At 40.2% G+C, this 20,567-nt stretch overlaps 1 protein-coding gene across 1 annotated transcript in view; it reads left to right on the plus strand.

Moving 5' to 3' along the window:
• Positions 1-198: 198 nt before the first annotated feature.
• Positions 199-20,567, plus strand: part of LOC121883916 (voltage-dependent T-type calcium channel subunit alpha-1I-like) — a 43,920-nt gene continuing 23,551 nt past the window's right edge. The window contains exon 1 of the mRNA XM_042392365.1: positions 199-258. The gene's annotated coding sequence lies outside the window, so the exon portion shown is untranslated. The remainder of the gene's footprint in view (positions 259-20,567) is intronic.

The following is a 20,567-nucleotide window of genomic DNA, read 5'->3' on the forward strand; positions in this document are numbered from 1 at the left end:
CCAGTGCGCACCACACAGAGTCGCCAAGGCTGCAACGCACAACCCAATTTTCTACCGGGGATCCGGGCTTTGCGCTGCAGCATCGCAACGACGTTCTCGCTTTTTCTATCCGAAATGCCTGCGTGTGTGCCGATTCCATAAATGGTTAGTGGATACTGATTCTCCATGGTGTTCACCGGCCAGGTGTCTGAGAGAAAGCGAAACCTCGGCTGGTTTGTTCAGTAAATCCTGGACACACCTTTTTTAATGTCAGTCAAGGTAAGTTTGGCCTGTTTCCAGTTCAAGTGTTTATCGCATTTTGCTGTACATATTTACTGGAGTAGTCCAGATTGTTTGATGTTACATGGTTTTTAAGAAAAGATGAAAGAAAGTGCACAGATGAGGCAGAGGTGTTGCTTGTTCATTAGACCTGTAGCCCCACTGATCCTACAAGTAATCTTTCTTTCTTTTTTTTTTTTTTTTACATTTCTCTCAGAAATCTGTTGAAATTCAGAAGCTCAAAGAATAAAATTGACAACGTTGAATGTTTAGGAGAATATCTCAACGCTGATTTCTCAGATTTAGATCCAATAATTTGAGCATTTTTTTTTTTGGAGACCACGGTTTTTTGTTTGTTTTTTTCTGCGTTTATTTCAGGGATAGTCTGCAATATATTGAACACACTCACTATGAAATGGACTCTGTGTTATCAGAATCACAATCAGAAATTAAAATGTGTTTTGCCTTCAGATTTTTGACGCTGTCCATGGTGCTGAAATGTGTTCTGCTGCTCACATGTACTGATGCACACAAAGTTGTTGAGGGCCTCACGAGTTGTGTCTTGTAGACGGATTAAGAGGAATTCCACTACTGCATGCAGCCAAGAATTAGCACTAACAAAATGTAATGTCAGAGACCCCACTACTGTACATTTTGACCTTTTAGCTTTCCTATTTTCCCATTTTCAAAGAAAATGTGCCCAGTTAAAACAATATTTCAAAGATCTGATCAGACAGACCATGATCTCACTGGAGTGACCACCCTCTCCTCTCCTCTCCTCTCCTCTCCTCTCCTCTCCTCTCCTTCCTGCTGATAGAGAAATTTTCTGCCATATCAACCTCAGTAGTGTGTCTTGCACCAAAGATGTTGTAGACCTAAACACTGGATAATGCTGTAACAGCATTTTTTTCATTCACACACAAATATGGACAGCATTCTCATTACTTAAGTCCTTATATATTTGATCATTTAAGGGTAAAAGGACATTTACCATAGTGTATCTATCATCTGGGCTGACTGGCTTTGACAGACTGCATTCTCTACCAGTGGTTACTTGTAATTTTTATAGAAATGTAAGTTCACTCTCCCCACTGGCTGCACCCATTGTAAGTGACTATGCATAAGACTACCATCTTAAAGTCACCAAGTAATATAATTGGATTGCACACACAGACACACACACATTGCACCTCATATAGCTCCCAGTTGAACAGGGATAGAGCTACAATCTGCCATCCCAAAATGAATCTTATTGTCCATGCTGGTAATAGCAGAATCGTTGCCAATGCCGAGGCCGCTCTTAAGGCCTTATAATAATGAAATGCCCTGGAGCTGCTCACTGAGAGGCAACTGCCGATTGTTTTAAGTGAACTCTGACCCTTGAAACAAAGCATCAATAAGCCCAATCATTCATATCTGCCCACTCCCCTTCCCTTCTATTGACGTTAGCTTTTGCAATGGTGTCTAACCCCAGGCTGCTGTTCAGAAGAGCCTGTCTGTAGCGTGTTGATTGATGCTTTTATTGAAAGCACTGTTATGTGTCAGGGTTACATAGAGCATTTCAGCCCCAAAAACAGGTTTGCTAAATGTATAGAAGGATCCAGTCATAGTAATCCCTATTAACTCTGAAAATGACTCACCATTTCAATATGGTAAACAGTTTGAATCTCCTCTGTTGGATCAAAACTCAGAAACATAGCATTTCTGGTATAAGTGACAACAGTGACAAACAAATGTCTGATGCATCCTTGAGTTTTTCTTGCCAGCTTTCGTTGGGTCGAGATCTTTGGCAATCACAGACAGGAAGTTAGCAAATTCTGTGTGGCTTTTAAAAGCGTAAACATCGCAGCGAGCAATTGAAACACCCTTATTTGGAGTTTGTTCCATTCCTTTGACAATGAGGAAGATAAAAAACTGTTCACATACATGCATACTTTCTTTCTCATGTGCACACACATACATTCATACGTAAGAATACAGACACACACACACACATACACAAACAAATGTACGTCAGGTCTGGCCTGTATGAGATCAAGTATTGTGGTTCACCATAGGGGGGAGAGAGGGCATTCATAGTTCTTTTGTAGCAGCAGCTCACAATGAACTGAAAGTAACAGGGGGGTGGCACAAATAGAGAGAACCTGTGTGTATAGAAAACGAGAGTCAGAGACAGGAGGAAATATAAGGAAAGGGAAGGAGATGCGGAAGGGGGAAAAAAAGACAAGCAAGATTGTGGAGAAAAAGGAGGACGTGGAGTGAAACAGAGGGCCCTCGAGAGAGATGAGGAAGAGGAGGTATAGAGGTGTAAAGATCAACATAGATGTCATGGGAGACAGAGGGAAAGAGAAGTACAGATGGACATGACAAAGGACTGGAGGGAGCACAGAGAAAGGGACAGTGAGGAGGATGCGAGATTGGGGCTGCAGTGAATGCTGGTATTATTCAGTTAGGTGAAACGATTGGTTTACGCTTGACAACCGGGTGGTGAGGGCAGCCACATACTGCGCCTTGAGAGCCTCCTGTGAAGGCCAGAGGAAGCGAGAGAGAGAGAGAGAGAGAGACAGACAGATTGAGGGAGGGAGAGAGAGGGAAGAGAAGAGGTTCAGTAGCTGTGACTGTCGATATTCTATGGTGAAGAACAAAGAAAGTAGAAATATGACAGGAGGAGGGAGGGACGAACACCAGCAGAGAGAGTAAGACACAGACAAGATTCAAAAAAGAGAAGCGTAAATGGCAAGAGAAAAAGGACAGAAAGCAAAAAATAACAGAAAGAAAACTGATTAGAGAACAGATCTGCATGTGGCTTCTAAATCATGAAAATACTGTTGATTGTTAAAGTTCAAGACTTTAACATACAGAAGGTGATCCTGGCTTCAAGCCTCCCTTTCTCTCTCTCTCTCTCTCTCTCTCTCTCTTCCTGGAAATGTGAGTCACTATGAATGCCACCGGCAGGCAAGGCTGTTGACTCATGTACACTCACCCACTGGCTCTGCCATTGTGTCATACAGAACGTGAAGGTGTGTGACCAAAGGGATGTTTGTGTATATGTGCGTGGGAGTGCGTGCGACAGATTGCATGCAAGGGACAAGTAAATATGGGAGATCACAGAGAGAGATACCGGGGTTGACAAAAAAGTGTAAACACCTTGTTTAAAAAAGGGATTTTTCTTTTACTGTAACCTTAAATCACAATTACAAATACAGCTGCTCATGTGGATCATATTAACTTGAATGGCAATTTTAATATGTTATAGCTGTGAAAGGATTATAACAATGAACTTCTGAGTTTTGACAGCCCAAAAAGCCATATGAAAAAAACACATAAACTCATCAGTTGTTAAAACTATTTAATAAGACATAGGTCTTTATGACAACATACAACAAAAGATATTTGCAAAGAGGAACAGCAGTTGTATATTGTACCAGAGGTATAGACACTCGACAGGATGGCTGATAAACAAATTACAGGCTCAAATATTACCACAAAACTGAATCAATACCTCACTGTATAAAAAACTCACTGTGAGCTTCACGAAGATGGAAGCGTTAAACCTAAACAATGAATAATAAGTGAGTGCAGGGATCTGATTTGTGGTCTGCCACAGCCACAATGTCTTTTGCAAATTGTTTACTGATGGATCTGTAAATGCATGTAAAGTCACTCTCCTTTTGGGAGAAATTAGGTCTAACGATAACTCAGCGAGGATTGTATAACAGTCAAAAGAAAAGCTGCACCCTGTGGTGCAAACATGGTTCCAAACACCTGTCATGTTTGTGTTAAGTGCACATGTGAACTTTCCCCGCTGTTCAGCGACAAAGGAAGAAATCAACGTACTATTCCTCTCAAGGGAATCTAAAGGCGTACCATTTATCTTTACATATTTGCCTGATGTTAAGTTGCATGTATGTGCTCACCTAATCAGAATGCCCCAACTCAACCCTAATAGGCCTGCCTTTATAAAAGAGCAGCAGCTGCCCTTTTCCTTATCCGCCTTTCTTTGACAGCAGCAGATGACAACATAAAGTTGGTCTCATCAGAAGACTTCTAGGTTCTGTTCTTCCTGGCACAGCTTGGTTACTTTTGTGGACCTGTGCCGACAATGTGTTGTTTTCGGCGTGCTAGACTTTGTTCAGTAAGCCTGAAACAAACAGTAAATATTTACCATACCTGATTTGATGATTGCCTCCCTCTGGCTTAAAGATTTAGGCAGAGAGAGTGGTTGTTGTCACAGGTGAGAAAAAGTCTAAGTTTTGTGACAGAAATAACCCTTTGAAGGGCTGACACATTACCCTCACATTTACCTCTTATGTTTTATGTAGTTGAGAATATGTCTTCCTTTTAAACCTAAATGTTGCAGCAGTGGAAATATACAACATTTATGTGACATCTGCTTTTTCAAATTATCCTCACATGTGGGACAATCAGCAGGCAAAATTGTGGTAATATAACAAATCCTGGAGCCGGAGGAAAAAATAGTGTGTATGTGTGGGCATCTGTGTTTTGTATCAGTTTATTACAGTTGTTTACATATAGACGGTCTTCCGTTTGTGTGTGGTGTGTCCTTACAGTATCACATTTAATCCAGGGGCTCTCACTCAGTGTGCTCAGGTGCAACAATGGATACAAACCCACACATACACATGTCTGCAGCTAATCTCTGTTGACAAGCAGCAGTCGCCCCATCGCACAACATCCCAATTATAGATGATTGTATGCTGCGCAGCGTGTGAGGGTGTGGATTTATGATGACTGGGTGTATATGTATTCAAAATGAGGTGTCTGTCATGCCACGGATTATTGTGCAGCCTTTTGAATTCTCATGACAGGTGATAGTTGCCAGTTTAGGCGCAGTTCACTCTGTAAATAAAATGTGCTGTTGCATTAGGAAACAAGGGTTAAAGTTCTCCTTGACATGTTACATTGCTATTGGAGCAGCAAATAGGGTATTTGAATTGATCTATGATGATGTTATTGTTCTGATTTACTTTAGTACATTATTGTGACAACATAAACATAAAACATTGGTGATTTTTTTGGTACAGCAATCTTTCACTCACAAGCCTGCTTCTCTCATCTGCAAATAATTTATTTTTTTATACACAATAAAGAGTTTGACCTTAAGATCAGCAATAGCAAAAATCCAGATGCTCTGTATATTTCAAATGAAATTGCAATTGCAAAATGTGTTTTTGCTTTTAGACTTACACATCAGCAATTATAGAATTATGCATTGCATCCTCTATTGTAATTGTCTACTTAGGCAGATAACTGTGGGTAAACTCGGTCCTGAAATGCTCAGAATGTCCTGTCAAGAATCGTCGAGTCTAATGTGAAGACTTTGTTTTAGTGTTAACCAGGGCACAGGAGCTAATGTAGCTGTACTGTACTGAAATGTTGAGGTATTTAGAGTGAGTGCCTCTTCAAAAATTTAGATAAAAGGAGTGTGTATTAGAGAGAGCATGCTATCCCCTCCCAGGTGTTTGGTTGAATTTGAACCACAACGCCCCCGGAAGGCACCTCACTGTGTTCTGTTGTCCCAGAAACATCCAGCTTCACACCTGCTCTCAACATTAATGATCAGCTACACTACCCCGAAGCCTTACACTTACCCCACTCTACCATTTTATTTATTTTCAAATACCCTTTCATCTTAACAGTCGTGCCTTGAATCTGTTTTGTACCGCCAATCTGGAATTATGGTAAAGTACATGCATGCAATGTTATATGGTTGCACTGGAAGTGTCAAACCCAAAAAAACACACTATTATCAGTCAATACTTGAATAACTGAAATCTCTGTATTGAATCCAAGTCTGTTTCTTTCATCACTAAACTCTCTCTCTTCCTATCTGTCTTTCACACACACAAACACATTCATACATACCTATTCTTCCTTCCTTGCTCTCTCTGACACACACAGACACATATGTGGTCCCTTGGCGTGCCTCTTCCACAGCTGTTTTGTCACCTGTCAGGGCTGACACCAGTCAGGAAGGCCATCTCATGCCCGCTGTACCGTCACTAAGTCATTTTGACGGACACCACATCCCGTCGTTCAACCCCAATCTGCTCACTGCTCAGTGATGTGAACAAATGGCGCCCCCTCCCCTCCATGTAGATTTGTGACCTTTCGGTGTCAGATTGGCACTTCCTTAGCATCGTGGTCTTATGATGCTCTGCATGGTTGATTGCATGATTAATGGATCATTTAGCACTTGTGAGAGAGATGCAGAGATACATTATACAGTAGTATAATAATTTTGCTTTAAGATTTTTCTGAGAAAATTGCTATTGTTAAGCCAATAACAGACAGAAATGACTCACCTGTTAGGTAAAAAAAAAAAAAAGATTTAATTTCACAAAATGATTGACAGCAGAAATTGTCGCAAATTACAGTAATTTTTACAGGGCAGTAGATGACTCAAGTTCTTGGTTGACAAAGCAGTAACACTTAAAGTTACTACAAGGAACTTTCATTTTATGATGATTTTAGCGGTCCCTGTGGACAAAAGTGGTAGTGTTTCCCGGAATGAAGACTACATTTCCCATGAGCATCACTGCTTTGTGTCATAAAGATCTTGGCTAGCGTGTGCATTTGTTCTGGAAGCGGGTGAAAGAAAGATGCTACTTTTTTTTAATACTGTTTTTCATTTTTAAACACAGCTGTTTGCTGAATGTATAGCAATGAAGTAATGTATCTATTTGTAGCTATGTAAAATTAATAATTGTAATATGGCGATGGTGAAACAAAGTAAACTTTGTTTTAGTGCTGTTCATACACCTACAGTAGGTAAGGCTGCATTCACACCAAATCTGGTAATGTGGCACCTTCCTTCAGGGTTGTGCGGAGGTGTGGGCATGTTTATCCAAGCTTTAGAACGTAACCGCTGTGAAACAGTGAGAAAATAATGTTTAATTTCTCAGATTCACTCTTTTGTTCCTGCTACACTGCCGCTCGCTCTCTTCATTCACTCTCTAGCGCGCTCCACCACCGCTGCTCTCTTTCGCTTCTGCTCTCAGCTTGCTCGTGCTTTCTTTTTCTTTTTCTCGCATCTTTTTTAAAATGAGTTGGGAAGCCGACAACAAGTCTAACTTTACTTTTAATGTTATCAAACGAAGAGAATGTCCTCCCCTCGTCCTATTAACGTCTTTGTACTCCCTCATGCTACAATGCTACATGTAATGTAAACAAAGGCTCTTCTGGTCAATGTGCTGTAAATCTTTTCGTCTGATTTTACAGGAATCTGACCCGGTGACAGGCATTTCGAATAACTATATAGAAACAGCCGATCTTCTTGCTGATGGTCTCGTTTGCTATATAGCTATATAGGTCATACAGAGGCATCAGAGGCATCAAGAGACTGTTTCATAACCAGTTAAAGTTCCCTGTAGGAACTTTAAAACATTTATGTGTCATGAGATACTGAATGATGAGCTGCAGGTCAGGAGTTTTTTGGGTTTTTTTTTTGATTATGTTTGATTGTAGTGTTATAGACTTATAACTTAACATTCTGAAATTTCCATATTTCCACTGGTGAAATGCCAAAAAATAAATAAGTCTTCAACCCAATTAGATCAGTGAAATCCACCTTGGAAAGTGATACAAGTGAAACAGACAAAGTCCAGTATGATTTTATGCACCTCAGCCCACTGAGCCACCAGGGCACATACCAAACAGTTTTACAGAGTCTGTTAAAACAGCAGCAGCTTTGAGTAAGCAGTTTGGAGACCCAGGGACACATTTGACTGGAGTCAGGGAGACATTCGACTGAATGATACTAGTTATCGCTGGAAAACAGATCTCTGCTCTGTCTGTTTCTATCTCTTGTTCTCACTCCTTACATGCAAGCTCAAGAATCCAATACATCAACAGATCCAAGAAGCAGAAAGCAAAAGATTTCGGTTTTGCCATAAAGTGGCAATATTTTATATAGCTTTTACGATTTACCTATAAGCAAGTCGTAAAAGCACTTGCCGGCAGTATTATAGTATTATTATTTCCTATCCTAACCAGGTCGCATTGATTCCAAGAGTGGAAGGAAATAGTTTAAACACCAACAAATCTGCAGCAGTCTACTGTCCAGGCCAGAGACTCCACACGTTTTCCATCCACAGCACAAAAGTTCATTAAAATTAATGTGCATGATTTCTAATCAGTGATGAATTAGATTTATAGCAATAGCAGAGACTGAATTGCTGAATGCCGCATTTTGCAGTAAAATGAGCATATGGCTGCTTTAGAGTCAGATCTGATCATACAAAAAACCATACACAGATATGCACACTTCCTCCATTTTCTCTGTTTCTCCAGCATCTCTGTCAGTTGCTTTTAAATTAAGGGGATTAACATTGACTGTTGCCAAAGGGTTTGTGTGTCTATGTTTGCAGATGAGAAAGACATACAGTATAAGAGAAGGGCAGTGCAAAGCAAACTCAGTTTTGGCTGCAAGCCAGTTGTACTCTTTCACTCCACAGTGCTCCCATCCTCTTCACTCTCACTCTTCAGTAAATCTGGTCGACTGAGTCAACTCTCAAACCACACATTGCTTTCTTCTTTTACATTATCATTTGCAGCACCTTCAAGGTCATCACTCTTTGCTGTTAAAAACAGTGGCATGATCAAAGAAGACATTTCCGTCATCAGCATCCTCATCACCACCCCAAATACCTTTGACATTGCCGTCATCGTCTCTGTCGCTGCCATCATCGCACTCACCAGCAGCATCAGCAGCATTATAAGTGTGCGATGATCATTGTAAATTACCGTCATTATGAAATCAATCTGATCATAACCATCTCATCTCCTTTGTTTTTGCCCTGTCCTACTACTTGGATACAACCCAGAAGCAAAAGCCAAAATTACTTTTGGGAATTTTCTGTTTCATTTCAACATGAACCAGTTGTGTTGGGGCTTAAATATGATTTTGGTGACGGGAGATGTGTGTTAAAAAACAGTATAATGAACCGTCATTTATGTTTTATATCTTATTCGGACATATACTTTTCTCACCTCCTCATTGCAAAATCTGTACTTTGTGGCCACTTTCCCCACTTTCCCTCATAGCCGCAGACAACACACACACACACACACACACACACACACACACACACACACACAAACACACAAAACTGAGAGCTGCAGGGCTGTAAATGTCAGCCCTCACTCTGTCTATTTGTTGATAGATTTGATTGATCGTGGTATAGCGTGTGTGTGTGTGTGTGTGTGTGTGTGTGTGTGTTATAGCTGCCACAAATTGTCAAAGAAATACGGGCACACAGACATACAACCGTTCAATTGTAGTGACTGACTTTTGGAGTCTTTCAGTATAACAGAAATATCCATCAGGTTCTGTGTATTTTGTATATTGGATGTGTTGTTTGTGTATTACTTCACACTCTGTGTGTATCAAGACCAATGTTCTCAGTCAACAATCACACTGCAAGTATTTTGGTGGTTGGTGATGAACAGCTTGTGAAATCACACATGTAGCTAGTTCCACAAGAAACAATTCAATCTCTCTCGTGACTTTTGAATCCCGCTCCTTCTTCCCATGTGTCTCTGACATGTTAGAGTACATTAGTCAAGGATCATAATGATGTGAAGTAGGAGTTATGGAGTATGAGTAATTGCGGCGGTCATACAACATGACATGAAACATTAGCCGGAGAGGGCATCGATGGAGTTGGGAAAGGAGAAGTCTGGAAGGCTGAGTTATATACGTTTGTGCATGCTGACGTGTTGAGGCCATAGAAAAAAAGATGTGATGTTGCATTAGATCAGTAACAGCAGACTCAGGACATACTGAATCACTGTAAAGAGTTAAGTGATTAAATGTCCTCAGAGATTTTTTGTTTCTCCACTGTGTGTGGTGATTGGGTATCATTAGCTCAGGACTACAGGAATTTTATCCCACGCTGCCTCTTTAAAGGTCCAGTGTGTAGTATTTAGTAACATCTAAAAGAACAGACTTGGTAAAAATTGAATAGATTATTTATAAGTATATCTTAATTAATGTCTAATCAGCTGAAAATAATAATTGTTGTGTTTTCGTTACCTTAGAAATAAGCCCTTTATATCTACATGGGAGCAGGTCCCCCTCCACAGTGGCAGCCATGCTGCATCGCCATGTTTCATCAGTAGCGCAGAACGGACAAACCTAACACTGGCTCCAGTGAGGGTCTTACACGTTTTAGATTCAATGGGCGACTACCGGAAATGCACCGGTTTTAAAACGAAGAAGAACGGACCAAACATTTTGTATTGTGAGAAGTTTTTGAAACCAAAATCTGATGAATGGAGGATCATACTTATTTAGAAAATCACAGGAGCGTGAAATGTCATCATCAAAGAAACGAAAACATGAAGAAGCTAAACGAAATCGGGACAAGCAACAGCATAAAACGAGGATAAACCCAAATGGAAATCCCTGATGAGAGAAATGTTTGCAGACTAACACCGAAGTTTCCTGTTTACTGCTGGACAGGTAAGAGTGTAATATATATTTATTTTGCCCCACTGGTAATGGTTCAAAACCTAAATGATGTACAATGTTTATTAGCAGTATATTAGTTTCCCTGAAAAGAAACACCGCCACGTAATGTTAAATATTAGCACTCTTTAGCTTCAGTTTGTGCCTCTCACGGAGCTGGTGGTCTGACAAGAGACAATAGGGAGGCGACGTTGTGCTAATAACTCAACAATTTATTAATTTTCTGTGGCAGTAAGACAACACATTGACTGATAACTAAGATATTAAGCGCTGGTGATGTGCTAAAGACAGTAAGTCAGGGTAATGAGTTAGTGTGAAAGATAAACTGAGGAGAAGTCTGCTCATCACCAAGTTAATACATCCTGTGAATTTATATTTATATTTTTCACAGTGCTCCATGATTTCATTGTTTGCTCCTAATTTGTCATTTAGGACTGGGATTTGTCATTTAGGATTGGGGGGCAAAGTTAGCTTATAGTCCAACACAAGTAACATTTTCCCCGTTTCAATGTTCAAAAACATGTAATTGCTACCAGAGTTTTAATTTTACATTTATCAGTCAGAAGTAGAATTTTTCTGTTATTTATTTTGATGTGTTTATCCAGGCCAGCCAAGGCTCCCAGCATCTTAGGACATAACATAATGTATTACAAGGGTTTGTGACTGTCATAAAGCACTTATTTTCTTGATGTTGCTGTTGTTTCTCCAGCTATGAGAGAGGTCCTGTAGCATCAATGCATGGTATTGCCTTTATCTTCATCCTAAAGTGACTGTGTAATAGGTCAGGGGTATTTCACCATGTGCCATTGATGGCTGGGAGTACGTTGGTTTTCATTACAACCAAAGACAACAAAAGTTGATTTCACTAAATAGTTACTTGTCTCTGACTGAAAGTGTGTTAATCAATTAAATAATCTGATCTAGTCTGTTGTTGGGATGAAAATCTGCATGGAATAAGGTTGAACAGTTTCTGGTGAGCACATAAGATAAATAGATAGATAGATAGATAGATAGATAGATAAATAGATAGATAGGTAGATAGATAGATGATTTATAATAGTAAGTTCATTAATTTGTGCTGTTTTATTTTTCTCAGGCACTATGGGTTGGCATTATTCACCATGTCTGTGACATTCACACCCGCCATATCAGAAGTATTGCAGACCAAGTCAGGAGAGGTCTAAGTAAGTGATACACATTTGTTTGCCTATGTAGCATATTAACTTACCCTGTAAGTCCTACTCTTGGTTAAATAGCACTATTTTCACATGTACAACTGTGTAAAATGTATGAAATAGTAAATTAACTCTATGTGTAATGATACTGTCTTCCACAGAAGCAGTTTTCCATGCAGCTGCTGCTCTACACACAGCTCCTGGAGCAGATGAGGAACAGCAGTGCCAGTCAATCATGGGTGTTGTTCCTGCCATGAGAGCATCTTCATCCAGAGCAGTAAATTGAATACCTTTGGTGTGGTATTGGTCTGACCCTTGTCAGCTATTATATGTGCAGCAATTTGACTGCTGGAAGGTGATCAGATAAGTTTAATCACACTGCTTTTAGTGTTCAAACAGACTAATGATTTGATAGATTGTTCTGTCTTTATCAGAATCAACTCTGAAGAACACAGAATAAGCTGTCAACATATTTGTTTGAACAGTAAAAGCTGCATGTTTATGTTATCCTTTTATTGTCCAGATTGAAAAGGATGTCCAAAAATGTTTCTGTTAAATAAAATATATTTTTATTACAAATGTCATTATTCTTAGTGTTGTTTTTTATATTTTTATTTTGTGGTTCAAACTAGTGAATTACAGTTAACATAACTTGAAGTGGCAATGAAAATTAATCCATAACATGTACTACAGTGCCTTGTTCTGAGGATCAGTGGTATTCCAACTTCACTACTGTTTTATGTTGCTTTATAACTATAAATAATGACAATATAAATTAATGGTGGAAGTGGTAATTACAATATACTGACTGCAGGGAAATACTGTCATTGTATTAGTATATATTAATATGTTTATCATTGCAATTATCACAGCACATCTGATGAATATCTTTTATTTGGTAAACTTGCACATTTAAGTTGAACAAATGTGAATATATAAACAAAAAGTTTAATAATTATCCAGAAAATATATAAATATAGAAAATGTATAGAACAAGTATAAAATAAATAAAATATCAGAAATGTAACAAATAAATATGAGATGATTTGATGCCTTGATGATGAACAGGCAGGTGTGTGAGTACCTGAGATACTGTGTGGACGTTCCAGAGGACCTGGAGGGAAACTCAGAGGCCAGGTGTGAAACCAGTGTGATGTCTTTGGAGGACCAGGGAACTTGTCCCTGATCCTCCAAACACAGCAACTGGGGATGACAAGTCGGTTTCCCTGGCCTAAAGAGCCATGCTGTCAATAGATGAAATGTCTATAGGCAGCATAATGGTACTCCCAGTTGTCATCCCCAGGCTTCCTGGTTTGGCCAAATACCATAATGTCCTCCCAGTACCGCCTGTGAATGCATAAAAAGCATTTTCAAGACAGTACTAGGAGAAGTGCGGTATTATTATTACACAATCTGCAGGGTACTGGCCACAGCATTTCCTCTCCCGGTCTGTAGGCATGTCTGTACAGTTACACCATGTACACCATGGTACCCCTGGCACTCCAGCAAACGGTGGGACACCATGCCTGCACTGATGCATCATCAAGGCATCAAAAATGAACCCTGGCTGCCTCTGAAGCAGTTCACTGGTGAGCTGCCTGTGCTCTTCCAAGGTCATCTCTTTAAGAAGTTTCTGAAAAAATAAAACACCATTGTCACCGTGAGAGGCCTCTTAATACCACACATATTACACACTGGACCTTTAAGTCTGAAATTACCCAAAGTACTTTGAGTCAACTTTAATTGATAAACTAAAATAAGATACCTCTACTGGTAATACTGAAGAGATTCATATTCGTACAGTTGAAATCTTTTCAAATTTCAGGTGAACCTAATTTCATAATTTATTTCCAGTTTAGCTTTCTCAATTGACTACTACAGAGTTCTATATTGCATAATTGGCTATGAAGAAAAAAAAAATCATGTTTTTATGTGGACCTTCAACCAGTGGATGGATTGCCAGGAAAAAAGATTCATCCTCTGGTCCCCAGAAAATGAGTTTTTAGTGAATTTTTAGTGAATTGTTTCAACAACTATTGGATGGATTTCCATGAAATTTAGCACACATTCCTATTTCTCTCAAAATAAATAGTTTAACTTTGTGTTTAGTGCTGACTGGCAAATTTTAGCATGCTATCATGCTAAACTAACATTATAACATCATACTTACAGATATTTATATTATATTTATATATTTTTATGGCTGCCTGCAAGCCAACACTAACTGGAATAGATGTTTTAACTCAGTTTGTTATTAACATTATACCTGCAAAACATCAGCATGTTAGCATTGCCATTGTATGTTGTTGGTGTTAGCGTTTAGCTCTAAGTGCCACTGTGCCTACGTACAGCCTCAGGGAGCTGCTAGCATGTCTCTAGACTCTTTGCCTTATGAAAATATTAAGTAAATACTGATAAATAAACACAGTCCTTATTCATTTATTTATTTTTTATTCAGTAGAGTATAAGGTCAAGTGTTGCTGGGCCAGTCTCTGCTGCAAATTTATATCAGTGCATGTTTTTACTGGATATGTGTTAATTAGAAGACTGTAAGTTACAACAAGTTTCAAAGTTAGTTGGTAGATGAGCAAGAGCTTTCTATTAAATAGATCATATTTCTCCATTGTCTGGTGGAGGTGTGATCATCACACATCTGAATTATGTGTGTGTGTGTGCTTTGTTTTCACTCTCCTCTCTCCATCTATCACTCTCCTCCTCCTTCTCCACCTGTCTGATCTCGCTTTCTAATGCCAGCCGTGTATTTTAAGGACCGGAATGGGGGCTGACAGACATATGGAGCTATCCTGGTTGTTGATGATGATGACGCCGCGGTTCCTTTGAGCACCTGCCCGCCGTCCCAAATCATTATCCCTGGCCACTCATAAGGCTACCAATCACAGACACACATCAGCATGAACAGAGAATTCACAAGCATACACGCAGGCATAAAAGGAAATACAGTATGTAGGTATACAGGCGTACACATATGTGAGTTATAGAGGTTTTAAAAATGCAACTACACTTATAAATGCACAATCATTGACGCAGAAGTATTTTCAAGGATTCATGTACATTCACACCTGCAAAATAAACATCTTCACACACGTGCACTTACACACACGCACAGTCACTGCATGCAAGATGTGCTGACACATTGAAGGCACTCTGTCCTCTTCCCCCCAAGGATTCTGGTAATTAGATTACTACAGGCCAAGTCTCTCAATTTCACTGAATTTAATTGGAAACACACACACACACACACACACATACAGAGAAGGCTCCACAGGTCCACGCTTGTTGATCACAAGCTGGGACTGTGCTGCTCTACTAATTAATTTCTACGCTGGCCCCCCTCACACGCCTCATTTACCAATCAATTCCTTCTTTGTTTTATGAATTCTATTAAGTCGGCTCCTGTTCTGGAGAGATGGAGGGAAAGACGAAAGGGGAAAGTCTCAGGGATGCATTCTCGTTACCCAGCAGAGTTGAGCTGCATATTAAGTGTTCATGGATGGGTGGGCCGGATGGAGGTGAACATGTCAATGGGTCTGCATGTGGGTGCACACCCGAAGGTATGAGGCCTGATATGTAGGGGAAAAAAAAGACATCAAAATCCACATGCTGTTCTGTGAATTGCATGACACTAATTGACACTGACATCTCAGCCTTAGGCTTTCTTCAGGGATAAAAGCTCTGGTGCACCTGAATCCAGGGAGGCATTTTGGTGAAATTACTGTAGTCGATCAGGTGCGTGTGTATGTGCATGGCATATGATAGAAGCACAGAATAAGCAATCATGGCAACAAAATGTATGCATAAAGGATGGACTTTAAGTGGACTCCACCCAGGCTCACAGTCTGTCTGTAAAATACAGTTTCATGCGTTGGACTAGTGGTCTTTGGTAGGCTTTTTCTCTACTCCCATCTGTGGTTTTGCATTTCTACACTTGCATCTATGAATTACAATTATGTTCAACAAAAGAATGAAAGTTACCGCATGTATGTTTTGAAGAAATAATCCCTACGAAAACTGTTCACAGCGAGGTCCGTAGATTATCCTGAGTAAATGCACGGGAAATTAAGTTTCAAAGGCTAATACTGTATAGTCAAACCTGACAAAGCCAAAGTTATCTGCATGCAAGATACAACTAAATATGTTTTTTTGGGTGAAGTGTCCCTTTAAGCTCATTGAGGACAATGATTATTACATAACATATGGGACATCTTGAGGAAATGAGGGAGAGAGAAAAAGAGAGAGAAAGCAAAGTACTGCTGACACCTTGCTTGGCGGCAGCATCTGTAGAGTGTATACTCCATTGAGACTATGACCAGAGACCATCTGTCACTCACACGCACGCACACACACACACACACACACACACACACACACACACACACACACAAACTGAGAACTGCAGGGCTGTGAATGTCAGCCCTCACTCTAATAGATAGATAGATAGATAGATAGTATAATGAGAGACAGGATGACAGCAGCACCGATGCAGCGCCCCAATAAAGACAATGGCATCCTGTAATATTTCTGAATTATTCTTATTAATAAGAACTGGAGCAAGCAATTAAGGAAGACAGTTTAATCTGTTGTGGATGCAGACACAAGCAATGAACTAGACCATGAAAGCTCTCTATTTTTGACGACACTTCTCGTCCCTGGAGAGGCAGCTAGCATCCTGGGGCACTCTCACTGCCGCCTACACACACACACACACACGTAGTTGTGCACCCAGGGGTGGGAGGGCGTACATGGTTGTTTGAGGACATACAAATACACTGGGGATATGTCTATATGTGAAAGTGCTTTAGTAACGTGCTGGGCAGAGACTGTGAGTGCATCCATTTGTCCCTTTTTATCTGCTACCGTTTGCTGAGATTCTACTTTTTTACACAGCAGTTCCTTTTGTGTTTAGAAATGATCCACCTGATCTTTAGGATTATGGGTGACTGGAGCCATTTGTTTTTTGGAGTCAAGAGTGGGCAGTAGCAAAGCAGATTAAAAGACAATCGAGATCTTTTATCACTGATTAATGACTTAGTATACAAAGTTGTCAAGACAAATAGCTTTTGCTTGTGTTAAAGGGGATGTATCATGCACATTTCCAAGTCTATATTCATATTCTGGGGCTTTACTGGTTTATCTTTGCATACTTTACAGTTCAAAAAACTCCCTATTCGTCTTTATGCAGCCCCTCAGTTCAGCCCATAGACTGTATTTAAAGATGGACGATGCATCTCCACTTCCTGCTGCTATGCAAAAGTGAAGCCAAAATATCTCCTTTCCGGGAGCTGCCATCTTGCTTGTGTGACGTCATTTTCAACCAGAGTCTGTGCAGTAGAGTTGGACGGCAGGATGTTAGCCTGTGGGACACACCCCCTCAGCTGTCCCGCCATCTGACAGAATTTGAGAGTGTCTGTAACAGCTGTCAATCATGACATCACACCTCCTTTTTATATCGGAATATAACTACAATACAACTAACAAACATGAGCATGATAAGAACTACCTAAAATGACAGAAACCATCTTTGGGAAAAATTTATTTGACATGTACTTTGATTTTTTAGTTTGGCTCATGTCCCAACCGCTAACATTTAGGGGGTGGGACGTATGACCTATACTGCAACCAGCCACCAGGGGGCGATTGAGATACTTTGGCTTCACTTTTGGGGAGCTGTCATTTCGTCCATCTTTATATACAGTCTATGCTTCAGCCTCTGTCCGAAACAGGCTGTTTTGGCTCCTGTCTCTTTAAGGCCCCCCTCCCGATGAGCCCACTATGTTCTGATTGTTTAGCTCCCAGAAGCTTCTTCGCAGACCTCCAGCGGCTACGTAAATAAGCAGCAGTGGTAGGATCTCACTTCTTTTTTTTTCTCTTTACTCAAAAAGGAAACTTCTCAAATACATCCATACATGTTCGAGCCCGAATCTGATCCGAAATATGCGATTGGACAACGCAAATAACTCATGGAACAACCTTAGCAACAAAGGCTACCAACGGATGGCCATTTGTGGGTATGCATGAACAATCTGTTGTCATCACGAGGAGGAAGTAGAGGTAACTTTGCAAACAAAGCATTCAGTGCAGACTGAAGCCCTGGCTTTTGACTTGCAGGATGCATTTTTACATACATTTACATTGAGTTTTGGTACTTTAACAATGTTTAACATATATCCAATATCATAACAGTAACAGTAACAGTATGCACACATAGGCACATACACAAACACTTACATAATGTTTCTTAACTACCCAATGTTTTGTGTTTTGAAAACGTTTCCAGCTAAAACACCACCAGATTTAATATCACACACTCTCTCAAACACAAACAAACACATGACTCATTGACTAAGTCAGGAAAGCATGATGTCAAGTTATGCTGAATGCACCATACATCGTTCAGGCCTCTCACACAGCAATGAGGCTCAACTGGAGTGGTCTTTGACATACAGAGAGATGTGTATGCGTGTGTGTGGGTGCATATGGCGTTGAAGAGGGTTCAATGTGTTTTGACGTGGGCCGTACCCTTTAAAAGACAAAGGTCATTGTCTAGTGCAGTCAGATGTCACATCAAGCTTCTGGTTTTATCCACAAAACTCAGATATCAAACTGAAGGCAATGTTTTTAAAAAGGTAAGACCTGTTACTTATTCTGTGTGTGTGTGTATGTGTGTGTGTGTGGTTGCATCTGGAGACTTACCGAGTAATGAGACGGAGCAGAGAAGCATTAGTATTTTTAGCCCCATTAGCTTCATGGAAAACAGGGTGTTTTGTGAATGGTAAGTTCTCTCCCGTTCTGCCTTTTAGTCTGTGCTGCTTGTTAGGGAAGAACTGCTGAGGAGGTGAGGAAGGGGGAGAAATGGCGGTAAGATAGGGGAGGACTTCAGAGGGAGAAAGAGAGAGTAAAGATCTTGAAACACACACACACACACAAGGGATGAGAAAATGAGTCAATCCTGAAATACACTGTAGGAGTGTAGCTGTGGGGAATGATTTATAGCTTTGTGTAGACCTTACCTGTGGATTGTTGTAGCACTGCTGCACAACCAGATGGTGATGTTGTGCATTCAGGCAGTTGCATACAGTGTTTTTATATAATTTACTTAAGGCCAACAATGAAACTGAGCCAAAGCTATTGTTCGCTCTGGTTCACCTTTTTCCCTCTCCTCCTACAGTATGTCCCACTTCATCTCACTTATCCAATGACTGCTTGCAGGTTCTGGCTCACAGTCGGGCCTCTTCATTCATATACTAGCACTTACCCTCATTTTTTGTGTTGGTTAGCGACCAGGAGCCCACCAGTAGCACCTCAACTCAATCTTCCACCAGATGAGTTAAAGCCACCATGTGTACAACTTGAAAAATTTCAACTTTGGCATCTCTACTGGTCGTTTCAAAAAAGGCAGACAGTATGTTGTTAGCGGGGTGCCTTTTACTATAATCTCAGTATCTATTCTAGGAACACTGAGGGTGACTGTTTGAAAGCAACACATAGACTCTGTCTGGGTCTGCCTCCCTTTATGTCCACATGGGCTGTGTGAAAACCCAAACCTGCAATGGCTCATTTATTGACCACTGGGGGGCAGAGGAAACAAGTTGTGAACACAACACTGACATGTTGTATCATCAACTTTTAAGTTCATATGGCAAACTTGTTAGCAAACAATCACCTGATTATGCATCCAGTAGATGTGGAACAACATTAGCATTTATTTGGAGTTGTGTTTCTTGTAGTGTTTTGGTCTCCACCAACACCCTGAGGGAAATATTTGGCTCTTCAGCTGCTAAATGCTCCACTCTGTTTACCAGATGGTTGCTGACTGCTGCAGCCAAAAACACCACAATGAGAGCAGTGAGAGTGAACCAAAACAGTGAGCTGGAAAACTAAAACAATCAAGTGACAGAAGCTTTAAAGCTCTGTAGACTTAAAGGGGACAGCAAGAAAGTGCCAGTTGAATTTCAAAACCATCAAGGCCAGTAAAATTAGATATCAGCTTAGAAGGCAATAATTTCTTATATGCACTAATATAAATGATAATTAACAACAATAAATGTGTTCCATGTTTAAGGGCCAGTTGAATTTCAACAAGGTCCACAGTAGTCCATGCAAATATGAAAACAGAACAAGGAAAGACTTTGATTTACACATGGAAAACACAGAGAGAGAGAAAGAGTTCAAAGGGACCCCTTTTCCCTCGCCAAAATTTAGCCTACCTTTGGAACATTATTTAGCCCTCTTCCCAACAAGCTATCAAGACGTGGTTGGTACCAATGGATGCCTTAGGTCTAGTTTCACATGACACCAGTATCTTTACTCTAGCTTTAAAACTGAAGTATTTCAAATTAATTTAAAAATTAACATGTTAATTTTGACAGAACTAAAATGATTTTAAAAAAAGGCAGAAATGTGGATTCACTTTTTGTCAAGGAACTGTTGTAGAGCTGGTTAACCCAAAGTGAAGAACTTGGTAGAAGACTGGGATGTCTTACGCAGGAACATTTATTGCAGCTCGATTGAGGAGAACAGAGTTACAGTACAAGTGAAACACAGTGCAATGCTGTTCAATTCTGTGGTCTACGTCTGGACAAGAGTATTTAAACCCTTCACCAAATCCTTACCCTTACTACCTC

This window comes from Thunnus maccoyii, chromosome 18 (genome assembly GCF_910596095.1).
Source record: "Thunnus maccoyii chromosome 18, fThuMac1.1, whole genome shotgun sequence".
Taxonomy (NCBI): domain Eukaryota; kingdom Metazoa; phylum Chordata; class Actinopteri; order Scombriformes; family Scombridae; genus Thunnus; species Thunnus maccoyii.